This window comes from Halyomorpha halys, unplaced genomic scaffold, assembly GCF_000696795.3.
Source record: "Halyomorpha halys isolate HHAL.00 unplaced genomic scaffold, Hhal_1.1 Scaffold65.1, whole genome shotgun sequence".
Lineage (NCBI taxonomy): Eukaryota > Metazoa > Arthropoda > Insecta > Hemiptera > Pentatomidae > Halyomorpha > Halyomorpha halys.
Window position 1 is genome coordinate 50,040 of NW_027109066.1, and position 16,825 is coordinate 66,864.

Genomic DNA, 16,825 nt, shown 5'->3' on the forward strand with positions numbered 1-16,825 from the left:
GTGTTCCCCTTTCTTGCCCTTCTGTTTTCCCCTTTCTTTACTTCTGTGTTCCCCTTTCTTTACTTCTGTTTTCCCCTTTCTTTACTTATGTTTTCCCCTTTCTTGCCCATTTCTGACAATGGGTTATTCTACAGGTTACGCCCTATTCTGACCCGAGTTTTCATTCTGTAGGAGGAACCGCAAGCAAATAAAACTTAACCCATCCAGACCGTAGACAAACACTATGTATGAATGTATGTATGATGGTATTCATGATATTTTATTAAATATAAAATGTTTTGCCATGTTAAATGTTATAAGTATAGCATTGTGAGCAGCCCTATTTAAAGTCATGTTAAATGGTAAATGCATAAGAGCTTCTAGCGGATTTTCTGAGCAACTTGTAACCTTTCCTTCCAAAACTTCATGTTATTGTTTACTTCTAAGTTTTAATTACAGTAATTTATAACAACATGCCTAAAATAAGTTTAAAGTAGAAGTGTAAAAGTTTGGCTACTGATTGTATTTTTTAAAAAGTCTAAAACACAAGACAAAAGAAAAAACACAAACTACGAGTAAGTAATCTAAAACAACAACAAATAAAACGGTGACAAGCTCAGTTGGTCTGTTTCGTGACGTCATTCTCCATTTAACAGACCTAATAACGGACTCTCAACCATGTTATATGTAATATCGTTTTAATATGGTAAAAGAAGGAAATATTTCTCCATTTAACATAAGTTTTTCCATTTAACACGCTTTAACATGTTAAACCAAAGATCATGAATACCCCTACTACTGTTTCGAAGCTGCTAAGATGACTCCTTAATATACTCACCTATAACGGGCATAATACCCACACTACCTCTAATCCTGTCTTATTTCATTTTAAAAGATTGGTAGAGTTGGTCCCATAAAAATTTAATCAACTTTATACCTCTATTTTCTGTTAAGTTTGAGAAAAGGTATTTTTCTTGACATATCTAATGTAAACAAACTTGGTCCGGTGTGTGGTTCAGACGATTTTCATTTACTAATCTATTTACGTGACCAAGTTTTGTGTAGGGCAGTGACCTCTTGTTCAAGTTATCGCTATCTTTGTGATTTTTTCAAACAAAAAAAAACATTAGACTATGGAAGAACAAAAAATATTTATTTTTCTGTTGCTATAAAAGTTCGTGGTTTTTGGGTTTCTCAAGATGGGAATACAAATATAAATTTTTGATTAATTTTTATTGATATATTCATGTTTGAGAGTGGTTTAGTTTATTTAAAAACAATATTTGATCCTTTTTCTCAACTTCTTCTTTTTAAAAACCTTCCAACGTTTCGACCACTTAGGTTATTTTCAAGGATACCTACAAACACTCCTTTTAATTATTTTTATAACAATTTCATTATTTCCTTCACTTACATACTGATTTCTTTGGTCCTACCTTTACTTTGTTGTCATTTTTTCTTTTAAAATTCTTAAAAATGCCATCTAATTGCCTTTGTCCCATCTTTAAATAAATTAATCATTAAAATAATATCATAATAACATTATAAAATTTTTTGTTTTTTTAAAAATAGATTCCTAATTACATAATTTCTTCTGTATAACTCTTTCCTAATTCCTCTTTCTACAAATTTTAAATTTAGGAAAGAGTTATACAGAAGAAATTATGTAAGTAGGAATCTATTTTTAAAAAAACAAAAAAAAATTATAATGTTATTATGATATTATTTTAATGATTAATTTATTTAAAGATGGGACAAAGGCAATTAGCCGGCATTTTTAAGAATTTTAAAAGAAAAAATGACAACAAAATAAAGGTAGGACCAAAGAAATCAGTATGTAAGTGAAGGAAATAATGAAATTGTTATAAAAATAATTAAAATGAGTGTTTGTAGGTATCCTTGAAAATGACCTGAGTGGTCGAAACGTTGGAAGGTTTTTAAAAAGAATAAAGTTGAGAAAAAGGATCAAATATTGTTTTTAAATAAAATGTAAATTTTGTTCTAGTAATAAAAGATAAGGAAGAAGTCATGAGATCGGGAAAGATACCAATAGTATTTCCAGTCCCAACCGAATGTTTTTTTCTTTGTTCTTCATTAAATTCTTTAACATTTTGTATCCATACATTGTGTCTTATTGCTAACAATGATTTTTATCCTGCCTTTGTTGTTTTTCAACTTCAGGCGCTTTTTAAATATTGTTTGATTTAACTATTTTAAAGTCTCCTCTTCCCGTTTTAAGCTAATATTTCCAAAGTTCTATAGAGCCGTCGCTTCGCGGGGGTCTAAGCGGGGCGGGTCCGGTGGGGAAGGATTGCCTTTTGTTGTTATGATCTCCTCATGTGCGATTGTACGACATGTCAAATCGACCAACCTACTCGCTGTAGTTGTCTGTTTGAAAAGTCAGATAAGTAAGGCGGGAGTGACGGGTTTCATGCCGTATTTCAATTTCAGGATTTCCTTAACAATATTTTTCAAAACTCAAAACTTGGGGGACGTAAGTTGGTTAACCGTCTGATACGCGGACGGCACCACATGTTAACATTTTTGGTGACTTTTCCCGCAACGTTTGAAACGTATATTGGATTCTATTACCGGCTTGATGTACTCCTGTCTTGATTTGCTATCTCAGTGATGGGGATCCTGTCACCTCTTTGGTTCGATCCTCGCCTAATATATTTCTTTCAACATGTCACATCTTGTTCTCTTGAGAAGCCTTTTATACTCTCAGCGCTCTTGAATGGTTTCATTTGATGATGGAATTGCTTGTTTTTTTTAGCATTATCTCCATATTAAAAATAAGCTAATTTAATCATATATAAATAGATTTTGAACAATAAATTTTCATATCAATCAATAAAATAAAACGTTTGCCATGGTGTGGTCTTCGATTTTCAACAACTATAAATTAACATTTTGTGAGTTTATTTTGTCAAATGTCATAAAAACTAATACTCCTACAAAGGTAAACGTTATAAAATATTTTATAATAAATTTAACTAGCTTTAATTTGAGTGCTGGCAGACATCTGTGCGTCTTATGGCTTCTGAAATAAAGTTTTTCATAAACCAAACCTACTGTCCGAACAACTATAAATCAATTTATTTTAGCAAATATCATGAAAACTACTATTCCTACAAAGGTAAAGGTAATAAACTTCTTTATAGCCCATTAAACTAGCTTTAATTTGAGTGATAATAAACATTTGTACGATGAATGGATATTGAGATACAGATTTCTCAAAATAGATTCACTAACTACTAAACTTTCAGTAGATTTTTATTAAATGTTACTTTTTAAAAAGCTATATCTCAATAACTATTGGACGTAAATAGCTCATATTATGGCTCATATTTCAGAAAATTTCCTCTTCTTTTGATTTTCTAGTGTTGTTGGTAGTTTTTAAGATATAGAGTTCCTAATGAAAAATTAACGTTTTTTTATCGTTTTGAAACAGTAGCCATTTTTTATTCCCCCTACCTATACTTGGCAGACTCATCAGTTTTGGCTAGTAATTATATCTAGTTTTCATTACAGTAATCACAAGTTGGGGTGAGATAACTGCCTTTTTTCTCCTCTTACTATTTTATCAATAGTGCACTAGTTCAGCGAGAAACTAAAAACCAACATCAGTTCGATTTTGATAGCACTATAATTTTGCATAGAGAAAACAATATGTTCAAAAGAAAAATACATGAGTTAATTTATTTATCAGAGAACATCAGTTATACAGTAAATTTTTAAACCAGATACAACTAATTTGAACCAACACTATAAAGATATGTTAAGCAAAATAGATTTATGAAAAATATGGGTAAAATTTTATGTTACTATTTACAATAAATCAGATAATTTTTAAGAGATTTTGCTTTTTAAAAGCTATATCTCGAGAACTATTGGACGTAAATAGCTCTTTTAGGGATAATGTTTCAGCAAATTTACTCTTCTTTAAATAATGTTTTCTTTTAGATTTTCTAATGTTGTTGGTAGTTTTTAAGATATAGAGCTCCGAATGAAAATTTAATCTTTTTTTTTAAAGGTTTTGAAACAGCCGCCATTTTTTATGCCCCCTACCTATACTTGGCAGACTCATCAATTTTGACTATTAATTATACATAGTTTTCATTAAAGTAATCCAAAATTGGGGTGAAATAACTGCCTTTTTTCTTCCCGGCTCTTGTAAGAATAATAAGTAATTCCGGGTACTATAAGAAATTAAGAGGATCCTAATAAAATGGGACCCTTCTCCTTATTTCTTATATCATGCCTGTAGTTGATACCTTCTATCATCCAACAATTGCTTGGTTTCACCTATATAGGCAGCTGGACTATTTAAATAACTTTATATATCAATTTTTTCCTTCAATTTGCTATAATAATTTTTATTTTTATTATTTTGTCTGTAACATAATGAGTAATCATTAACGTCATAATCTATAAATGATTTCTGAAAATTTTAGATAAAAATCTAAAAAATTCTGAAGATAGTATGGAAAACAAAATAACAAATAACAAAACAATTAATAAGATATTTTATGGATTTACCTACATAAAGGGTTTATTAGAAGATATCCATAGATCATTTAAAGATTATGACGTTCATTTTGATGTCCTTCAATTTGCTATTATAATTTTAATTTTTATTATTTTATCTGTAACATAATGAGTATTTAATTTATATTATTTTATCTGTAACATAATGAGTATTCATCAACGTCTCTACGTAATCTATAATGATTTCTAAAAATTTGGGATATAAACCTAAAAAATTCTAAAGATAGTATGGAAAACAAAATAACAAATGACTAAACAGTTAATAAAAAATAGGCCCAATAAAACAGTAAAATAGTATAATTATCTACTATTTGAGTTTTTTTTTTTACCGCAGCCGGACCATATTCCATTCATCTATACACACGGTCAATCAATAATCTTCCAGTAATAAAAAATATTATGGATTCATCTACATAAAGGGTTTATCATAAGATATCCATAGATCATTTAAAGATTATGACGTTTATGAATATTCATTATGACCACACAATAAAATTAAAAACCACAATTCAACTACTCGACACGAGGCTTAGGAGGGATTTGGGACAGGTCTAAACTGCACGAATTTGACCGGGATTTTATAATTATACTGTTTAAGGAGATATGGATTAAAAACTTTGATACGTTTTTTTTTTATTTGAAACTACTTATAAATATAAAATATATTTATATGGGTTGGAACAGCTGTAAATTCAGCTTTCCAATAGTTGTAGTTACGTTGTATTCGGATAACATTGTAAGGAATTATGAATTTATTTCGTAAACCCGGGACAGAAAAAACAAAACAAACATTTACAACTACAAACAAGAAAGCATTAGCCTAGGGTTCAGTACTTAGTAAGGAAGTACTAGACCAACGGTTGTGCAAGTAGGTGATTTGGTCAGAATCATGCTCAACCGCCAGGTTTTGCCCCCAATTTAAGGTTACCTACTTCAGAGGCTGGGTGTGTCCCAGGAGAGTCTACCACACCCAAGTTCGATCCACGGCTCGTGTTTGAGAAGCAATAACTATCTGCTACAGCAGGACACGAACTCTGACCTGGGAGTTGAGAATTACAGTGCCTTACTCACTGAACCACCCCATCCTCACAGAAAAAAATCATCCTGCACAAATCAAGCCCAAAAAAATTTATATAAATTATTTTATTTAGGGGTTTCATAAGATTGAATATAGTGGAAGTTCTGGTATGTCGATTTGCTTTAAATATATAATTTCAGTTCTGTACGCCTTCTTATTTTTGAGTTGCGCTCTTGAGACATTCAAACCATTTTGCGAGACTTGGTTATTTGGACTCGAAAGATGTATTTCCATCGAAGTCTCAAATTCGAATTATTTCCCTTACTATATATTCCATATAAAAGAAAGTGAAAGTAAAAATTTGTATAAAGTATTTTGTTCATTTTCAGATTTTTTCTAATCAGGTTTCCCTGTTTTTTATTTTTTTTTATTAAATAATTCTGATTGTATATTTATGAAATATTTTTGTAAATATTTTGACTTTCTTATTATATAAAAATCTCATCCCTACATATAATCATATTTACTGTTCTTTGAATTAGTAATACAATTGGAAAAATAAAAGTTCATGCACTATATCTTACTATAACTGACTCTATTCCTGGACATTATGCAAGTATTTTCCATGTAAACTAACATTAAGAGAAAGTAAATATTGATAATGCTTATTGATGAGGGAAGGTAATGTGACTGTTTACCATAGCACTGATAAGCCCTCTGTTTATAAAGGAGTACTTTAAACCAAGATGAAAGCTTATACTAGGAGATAAGAGAATTGGGATATGTTATTATTATCCTTTATGTCACTTGTTTTAAATCTATCATGTCACTTATTTCCTGATATTAATTGAAGAAATTACTGAAACACTTTGACAGTCCCGACAGATGAGAAGGAAATGTTAGTGTAAGTTGGGAGGTGAGATCTGGTTGTACCGTTAGGATGAGTTTCCTTTAATCCGTCCAGCTTCAGTTCTATCTCTTCAGTCTCTTCCAGGTAAGTTTACCTTATAAACATTACTATAGTAAAACCTCCTTACACCGGACAGCCACTGGTCCGAACATTTTGTCCGTTGAGAAGAGTTATTTCCTTGTTAAGAAAGTGCATACCTGTTTAAAAAGGGAAAAAATATTAATTTAGTTGGCTGAAGTTTATTTATAATTTTTCGTCCTATCTATATGGAAACCGTTTTCGTCAAAATAGAAAAAAAGTAAAATCGATAGTGAAACAGTTGCTCTCATGTACTCATCTTAAATATGTAATGTCAATTTCGCATTACTTTTCGTTTTTGAGCTGGGTTGTTCTCACACAAATTGTGTGTCGGAGTTTTGATGGAACGGTATTTGGTCATTGTCAAACTCAATGGAGAGAATCGAACCCAATACATGGAGAGATTAAACAATATTGGCCTGATTATTTTGTTTCAATTTCTGCCAGTACCCCCACGATTGGACCTTAAACTATTATTTATTTATGTAACCCTAATGTTATACCTCAGAGCTGGATAGTTATCTTCTCAACAGGATCTGTTCCTGTAGATTTTTTACATATTGTTAAATATGCAGTGACCTTTTTTTATATTATTATTATTTTTTACTGTAAGGAATGTAAGTAGCTCATCTTGATGATTTTCAATTTACTATTATTGTAAAGTGACACCAGTGATGTATGTAACTATGTATTGTACAGGCTAACTGTCTCATAAACAAATATATATATATATATGGGAGCGTGGTGGTTCAGTGTTACTTTATTCCAATGACTCGGGTTCGAATACAGCCAGATTCGACAGGTGATTATTTATTTCCTTACTATAGCCGCGAGTAAACCCTGTGAGTTCTAATGTACTGGACCTCTGATCCTTCATGGTAATATAAGAGTCCAGGAGGAGAAAAAAATTAGATATTTCATCCCAATTTTTTATTACTTTAATGAAAACTATGTATAATTACTAACCAAAATTGCTTAGTCTGCCTGATGTGTAGGGGAAATAAAAAATGGCGGTTGTTTCAAAACTTTAAAAATAATTAATTTTTTATTCGGAGCTCTATATCTTTAAAAGTACTAAGAACACTACAAAAGCTATGAGAACATCATTTAAAGTAAAGTAAATTTGCTAAAATATGGACGTTTGATTATATTAATTTTTTAATTGTTGAAGTGAAAAAAACTTCCAAACAGAATATAAACTATTCTATAGTTTGCTTGTACAACGTCTCAGGACAATTATCCCATACTCGTGCACCCTTGCATCTAACTTCATTACGATGGAATATGTTTTCCTGTGGTTCTATCTTGTATTCTCCTTCTAACTTTTTCACGTGGTTTCCATCACTTCTATATTTTGCTTTGTTCTGGGTTTTCTTTTTAGGAAGTTAAAATTAATATATGATCCTAACTTCATATGGAAAAACTTATGGAAAAGTTAGAAGCTGAATACAAGATAAAAATACAAGAAATCATATTCCATCATAATAAAGTTTGATGCAAAGGTGCATGAGTATGAGATAATTATCCTGAAATGTTGTACAGGCATTATATAGAATATATGAAGAGAAGAAGGTGGGGTTGCGATCAGAACATAACACAATTAAGTTGAAAGAACTTATAGTACAAGAGGTGGGAAGAAAAAAAGGCAGTTATCTCACCCCGATTTTTGGTTACTTTAATAAAAAATATATATAATTACTGGTCAAAATTGGAGAGTCTGCCAAGTATAGGAAGGGGGAATAAAAAATGGTGGCTGTTTCAAATCCTTAAAACAACATTAAATTTTCATTCGGAGCTCTTTATCTTAAAAACTACCAACATCACTAGAAAATCTAAGAGAACATTATTTAAAGAAGAGTAAATTTGCTGAAACATTATCCCTAAAAGAGCTATTTACGTCCAATAGTTCTCGAGATATAGCTTTTCAAAAGCAAAATTACTTAAAAATCATCTGAAAGATTAGTAGTTAGTTAATTTATTTTGAGAAATCTATATCTCAGGAGCTATGAGACGTACAGATGTCTATTAGCATTCAAATAAAAGCTAGTTTAATGGACTATAAAGAAGTTTTTGACCTTTACCATCTTAGGAATAGTAGTTTTCATGTTATTTGCTAAGATAAATTGATGTATAGTTGTTAGACAAAAAGTTTGATTTTTGAAAAACATCATTTCAGAAACCATTGGAGGTTCAGATGTTTGCCAGCGCTCAAATTAAAGCTAGTTAAATTTACTACAAAATAGTTAATTATGTTTATCTTTGTAGGAGTAGTAGTTTTTATGATATTTGACAAAATAAACTCACTAAATGTTAATTTCTAGTTGTTCGTATAAAATGTTGGATTTTTGAAAAAATATATCTCTAGATTCATAAGACGCACATATCTCTGCCAACACTCAAAATAAAGGAAATTTAACTTACTATAAAGTAGTTTATGACACTTATCTTCGTAGGGGTAGTAGTTTTTATGATATGTACATATGAATATAAATTTGGCAACTGAAAATTTGTCCGAACAACTATAAATCAATTTATTTTAGCAAATTTCATGTAAACTATTACTCCTACAAAGATAAATATCATAAAATACTTTATAGCTCATTAAACTAGCTTTAATTTGAGTGCTAATAGACATCTGTACGTCAAATAGTTTTTGAGATATAGATTTTTTAAAATAAATTCTCTAACTCGAAAACTATTTAACGTAAATAACTCTATTAGGGCTCATATTTTAATAAATTTGTATGAAAATGACTTACTATTAGGTTTTCTTGTGTTGTTCTTACTTTTTGAGATATAGAGCTCCGAATGAAAAATTCGTTTTTTTTATTGTTATTGTTATAACAGCCGCCATTTTGTATTCTCCCTACCTATACTAGGCAGACTCATCAATTTTGACTATTAATTATACATAGTTTTCATTAAAGTAATCAAAAATTGGGGTAAGATAACTGCCTTTTTTCTCCTCTTGGGCTCTTGTACTATTATCTATTAGTGCTATGTAATGTTTTTTATTCACTTCTTTTTTTCTAACTTCACTTTATATTTTGTTTCTTTATTCTAGTATTATAATTACATATTTCATTAGTTACATATATTTTCTTTCTCTCATTTTTTTTTCTTTTCATAACTTTAATTTTTAAATTATTACTAAATTAAAATATTCATATCTCTTTGCATTACATAAATTAAAATTTTTATTTCCTTAATTATGTTATTTTACTTACTTATTCAATTACCTATATATACGTTTTATTATCCACTTGTTTCATCACTTTATTTTTATTAATTTTATTCCATACAAATATTTACTATATATCACTCTGTTTATATTTTCTTTTTTATTTTATTCATTAGTTGTTATCCTGTTTTTTTATTATTAGCCCTGATGAAGGTTAGAAAATAGAGCCGAAACTTGACACTAATAAATACGTTTTTAGTTATTTATATTGTTCACTAAGCGCACCCCTAACCATATATTCCTCATATATTTTATCCACGATCAACTGTCTTCTCATGGTTAAAAATATAGAAAAGTTTATATTTTATTTGGAATTTTTTTTTCTCCTCAGAAATGTAAAATATAATAAAATTAAGTTCTTACAAAATTTACAACTTATACTTTCCCGTTTTAATTAAAAGTTTTTTTTTTCCTCAGCAGTTTTATTTGATTGAGGTTTATTTCAGTGGCTCTTCATCTTAATAAACATAATTAGGATTTGATTACGCAAGGTTTACAGCAGTTTATCTCTCCTACCGTTAGATAAGCTGCCACTTCATTTTAAATTATTTTATTTGTTTGGATCTGGCTAAACTATCTTTGTTTAATTAATCCTGGATAAGGGAGAGTTGAATTCAAGTTCAGATCTGGTGGCAATAAGTGCGTCATTAACTCGAGAAACAATGTCATCTTTTGTCGTTGGAGCTGAGAACTAAGCAATTAGCAATTATTGTCGCCTTGTATTTTGAGTAATGATCAACAATAAATAATAAAAGAAAAATTATTAATTTAATATGAATCATATCTTGAAATTTGAATCCCAGTTTTTGACGGAAATATACGTTTTGATGACGCCTGTGCCAAAAAAACCTAGTCTCGCAAAAGGTGTGAACTGCTAATCTCAAATAAAAAAAAGTCATGAGAAACTAAAATTAAATATATTTAATACGTTTATGTATAATTACTAGTCAAAATTGATGAGCTGCTAAGTACAGTTAAGGGGAATAAAAAATGGCCGATGTTGCAAAACGTTAAAAATAGTTTTTCCTCCGGGGCTTCACCTCTTTGAAACTACCAACAACGCTAGAAAAAAACCTAAAAGAATACCATTTAAAGTAGAGTAAATTTGCTAAAATGTAAGCCCTAATAGAGCTATTTACGTTCAATAGTTCCCGAGATATAGCTTTTTAAAAAGCAACATTTCATAAAAATTTTGTATGGGACGTACTTAAAGATCAGTAGTTAGTGAATTTATTTTGAAAAATTTATATCTCAAACACCATTTGACGTGCAGATGTCTATTAGCACACAAATTAAAACTAGTTTAATGAGCTATAAAGTAGTTTATGATGTTTATCTTCGTAGGAGTAACAGTTTTTTTTTACTTTAATGAAAACTATATATAATTACTAGCCAAAACTGATGAGTCTGCCAATTATAAGTAGGGGTAATAAAAAATGGCGACTGTTTCAAAGCGATAAAAAAAACGAATTTATCATTCGGAGCTCTATATCTCAAAAAGTTAGAAGAACACAAGAAAACCTAAGAGAACGTCATTTAAAGAAGAGCAAATTTTCTAAAATATGAGCCCTAATAGAGCTATTTACGTTCAATAGTTCTCGAGAAATAGCTTTTTAAAAAGCAACATTTCATAAAAATGTTGTATGGGACGTACTTAAAGATCAGTAGTTAGTGAATTTATTATAAAAACTTTATATCTCAAAAACCATTTGATGTACAGATGTCTATTAGCACTCAAATTAAAACTAGTTTAATCAGCTATAAAGTAGTTTATGATGTTTATCAATCAACTTTGCTAAAATAAATTGATTTATAACTGTTCGGACAAAATTTCATGTGATTATATTCAAATGCGCATATCATAAACTACGACCCCCAACTTAGATAGGTGGCATTAACTAGTTTATATTAAGTTAATTTTTTTTAATTTTGAGTGCTGGCAAACATATGCACGTCTTAAGGGTCTTGAGATAGATTTTTTTTTAAATCAAAAATATTTTCCAAACAACGTATAAATGACTATAACCCGTGAGTTTTTTTAAAGCTAAATTTCATGAAATATTTACTTAAACATCTGTAGTTATTATTTATCATATATATATAATATATCAGTAGAATATCTCGTGGGAAATCTATATCTCAGAAATCATTAGACGTAGAGACATCTACCAGCACTCAAATTAAAGGTCTTTAAATGTACTATTTAGAAGTTTATTACGTTTATCTTCGTACGAGTTATTTGACAAAATAAATTCACAAAATGTTGTAGTTTAGAAGTTCGTACCAGACTTCTGGAATTATGAAAAACTAGCATATCTCATGAAGCATTTGCAGTATAGATGTCTGCCAAAACTCAAAATAAAGCTAGTTTAACGTACTATAAAGTAGTTTATGAAACGTACTTTTGTAGGGGTAGGAGTTTTTATGATGCATATGGATATAAATTTTGCTTTAGAAATTATGTCTTAGTAACTAAAAATATATTTATTTTTGCAAATATCATGAAAAATACTACGCCTACGAAGGTAAATTTAATAAACTACTTTATAATAAATTAAACTAGATTTAATATGAGTGCTAGAAGAGACGTAGTACGTCTAATGGTTCTTCAGATGTATTGTTTCATAAATAAAAAAATTGGTACGAATATCCTTTCGTAGCAACTGCTTGAAAATTACAAGTAGTGACCGAAATTTGATGTTATTTATATTCCTAAAGTACCTTTATATTTATAAGAACCTTTGTTAGCAATAAAGGAAAAACATGTTGGATTTGTACGGGAAAAACCGATACCACTCGAACTTTCCCGATTGCATTTCGATTTCGTTCAAACTGTCGTATTTTTTTCAGGTACGACAAGAAGTTAATATAAATCAAATCTTGATAAAATCCGGTGCCTTGTGCGCATCACGCTACTTTCACTTACTTTAGTTATGAGAACATATTTGACCCTAGATAATATATATGAATAGAAGATGGCTGGTGGAGCGGTCAGAAAACCACACAACTAAATTGAAAGAACTTATTTAATAGTGCCAGAATTTCTAGCTTTCATCAAGGCTAAGAGCAAAGAACAAGATAACAACCAATGAATACAGAAAATAAATAAAATAAATTTTTTAAGGACAAATTAATGCAAATCTCTCTGACAACCTCCTCTCGGGCATTTGTGAGGCCCGTTAGCCAATTGGTGGCACTCACAAAAAATAGGCGTGGGAGTCACGAGCCCACCCTGCGAAAAAACAACGTCAAGAAACGCGCGATGTATTTCCTAATTCTGGGAATATTACATCCTAATATTGGGAAATACATCGCGCGAGGACTTAGGCCTCCATGGTTTGCTGCCCATATAATAATAATAATAATAATAATAATAATGAAAGAAGTGGAAAATAAATATGTATATATAGATAATTAAATATGTAAGTTATTCAATGCAAAGAAATATGCATATTTTAATTTAATAATAATTTAAAAATTTAAGTTATGGAAAAAAAATTGAGAGAAAGAAAGATTTGCATTAATTTGTGCTTAAAAAAAACCGGGTGGGACCGGGGATTCGATCGGACAACCTGTGGAATGGTAGACTGGCGCGTTACCACCCTGCTACCGCTGCCCATTCTTTCATTACTTTATTTTTATTAATTTTCATTCTGTACATTTATTTACTTTAATCATTTTGTATATATTTTCTATATTCTGTATTCATTAGTTGTTATCTTGTTATCTTGTTCTTAGACTTGATGAACGCTAGAAATTCTCACCGAAACGTTGGCACTATTAAATAAGTTCTTTCAATTTATTTGTGTGGTTTTCTGACCGCTCCACCAACCATCTTCTATTCATATATATTATCTAGGGTCAAATATCTTCTCATAATTAAAGTAAGTGAAAGTAGCGTGATGCGCACAAGGCACCGGATTTTATCAAGATTTGATTTATATTAAATTCCTATCGTACCTGAAAAGAATACGACAGTTTTAACGAAATCGAAATGCAATCGGGAAAGTTCGGGTGGTATCGGTTTTTCCCGTATAAATCCAATCTGTTTTTCCTTTATTGCTAACAAAGGTACTTATAAATATAAAGGAACTTAGAAATATAAATAACTAATTAAATATGTAAGTGTAATACTTGAATAAAGAAACAAAATATAAATTCAATTTAGAGTGGTCCAAAGTAGTAGATCTGTTCTACAGGAGCAAGAGTAAATTGTCAAAGTATACTGTAGGGCAGTCGGTAGGCTTAAGTCCAAGTGTACAGGTGATTTCATAGGACTTATTTTTATTTTCCAGAAATTTTATTAAAAAACATCTTCTGGAAATTTTCAAAATTGAAGTTTGTCTATCTGGCAACTAAAAGGCTCATTTGAAAAAATTAGAACGTGAAAGTATTGCCAAGGTGTATTATATAAAAATATATGCTGTGACACCAGTGTGGTATAATATATAATTAATTGGTCTACTTCAAATTCAAATTATACCTTATTTGTTTCAGAGCATATTATTTTAAATAATTCACCGTGACAATACTTCATGTACTAATTTTTAAAATAAGCCTTTTAGTTGACATATGAGCAAACTCCAATTTTGACAATTTCCAGAAGAGGTCTTTTAATAAAATTTCTGAAGGATAAAAAAATAAATAAGTCCCATAAAATCCTCTTTACCCTTCGTCGTAAACATACCGACTGCCCTACAGTGACATTTAATAATGTTTCTCTTACCCCTGACGAACAGATCCACTACCTTGGGCTCCAACTGGACAAACGACTAACCTGGAATCCTCACTCAAGACTGAAAAGACAGGAAACTGCACGTCGATTTCGACTATTGCAGCACTTACTATACAAACGGTCTAAGCTTCTAATCCATTAAAAAAAACTGATCCACGTGATTGTAATAAGGCCCATCTGGACATACAAAGTTGAGCTTTGGGACTCCACTAAATTTTCGAATTCCTCTCATGTCCAATCCTTACAATCCAAAATCCTTCGTCAAATCCTCAATACTCCTTACTTTGTCAACAATCAAATTATCCATAAAGACCTTAATGTTCCAGATTTCAATCCTAGTTTCTAACCTTGCTTCCTCTTTCATTCCTGACAATTCTCAGAGGCGCCTGATTATAAGATTTCGGCGAAATCTAAAGTAAAAATGTTATTACAGTGCTACCAGTGGGTAGTTTTTTTACATGCTTATGTCATAGTATGATCTCACATCAAATTTACTGGATGTATTATTATTTACTGTTGTAAATGTCAATAAAGGTATGATAACAAAATAAATAAAATTTCTTATTGTAAAATTTAAACGTTTTTCTTTTTCAAATATATAGCAGAAATATAAATATATAGCAGTTCACTATAATTTAATTCTGTCTTGAGAATTTATTCAATGGAAAATTTGTCTAGAATTGAAAATACTAAGAACCGTTAATAGCGTTCAATTTGAGTTGTTAAATATTTTAATTAATTAAAAAACTGTCTCTATGGTACGTTCCAGATGTTCATAATTATTATCCGCTATGACTGCGTCATTACTGAACTCTCACCGTGAGCCATTTTAGTCAGCTCCCTATATGAAGATAAGGTGATGCAAATGTGGTAATGGGGAAAAACAGGACCTCGGGAAAACCTAAGGTGAAATCAACTAAGACAAGAAAAATGTTTAATGGGATATATCTATTAATAAATGGGTGAAAAATAAACCCCGGAAAGTTGAGCATTATATTATTGATGTAAAACTATCGATTGGTCGCAATATCGATAATTTGATGAACTACAATCTTTGGTTCCGTCTAGTACAAGAGCCCGATCAGTTATTTCAGCCCGATTTCCGTTTTCTTTTATGGAAATTATGAATGGGTAGTAGTCAATGTTAATGAGTCTGCCAAGTATAGTTAGGGGAGAAATATTTCCAAATAGAGTCAGTTCTATAGATAGATCCCGAATCGAGTCAATTCTATTTTTTTGATTTTTCAAAAAAAAAAATGTAAGCCGACAATTTTGGACCAAAATATTTTCTTTTTTTTTTTTTTTTTTTTTTTTTTCGAAAATTCGTATTTGATGGTTTCTGGAGGTGCTAACAAACTTAGATTTCCGATTTTCTGTAAGTAGCCCTGATGAAGGCTGGAAATTCTGACCGAAACGTTGGCACTATTAAATAAGTTTTTTAAAAAAAAAAATGTGTTGTTTTCTGAACGCACCCCCAAGCATCTTCTCACATATATTAATCACGGCCAACTATCTTCTCATCATTAAAATAAAGCATTTGGAAATTCTTTTTTTATTTATAACTCATATTTTGTCATTATGAGGACATTTAAATTCTACAAGAGTACAACATTCAGTTGTTCAACGGTGGTGGTATTAACTTTGGAATTGGATAAAATGCAGAGGAAGTTATCAACGATTATATCAACAATAGTTACCAGAATAAAAAAAGCTATCCTGAAAATAAATCAAGATAATAAATTTTTAATTTCATTGTAAAATAGTCTAAATATATGAAAACCTCTAGACAGACCTAGGAGAGAAGATATATTGTGAATGTGGGGGAAACATGTTTCACAGCTGCAGTACTTTCAAATACCTGGGAGGAGTTGTGACGGAGAACAATAATTTAGAAGTAGAAATTAAGGGCAGAATGGTAGCAGGAACCAGATGTTTCTAAGCCCTGCAAAAAGCTCTCCAATACAAAAGTCTTTCCAGGAAAGCAAATCTTTTGTTGTACAAAACAATAATTAGGCCAGTGGTAATGTATGGCAGTGAGACATGGATTCTAACCAAGGAAAATAGAAGAGCTCTACTGGTTTGGGAGAGAAGAGTCTAAGAAAGATCTATGGAGCCGTTAAAGAGGAGCACTGGTGGAGAATCAGAAGCAATGACGAAATAAAAGAATTGTATGGAGAGCCTGATATCCTCTGTGCTATTAAGAAGAGCAGGCTAAGATGGTTGGGACATGTAGAAAGGATGGAGCCATGTAGGCTACCTAAGAGGATGCTAAAAGGTGCACCAGGAGGAAAAAGGAAAAGGTGTCGGTGGCTG

At 30.5% G+C, this 16,825-nt stretch overlaps 1 protein-coding gene across 3 annotated transcripts in view; it reads left to right on the forward strand.

The window, feature by feature from the left end:
* Esp (Epidermal stripes and patches) overlaps positions 1-16,825 on the forward strand; it is a 158,328-nt gene that overhangs the window by 5,019 nt on the left and 136,484 nt on the right. Inside the window, exon 1 of one of the 3 annotated variants that reach the window (XM_067047272.1) lies at positions 6,425-6,542. The exons of the other annotated variants lie outside the window; for them this stretch is intronic. The gene's annotated coding sequence lies outside the window, so the exon portion shown is untranslated. Of the gene's footprint in view, positions 1-6,424; positions 6,543-16,825 lie in introns of those variants that run through there. 3 annotated transcript variants of the gene reach the window in all.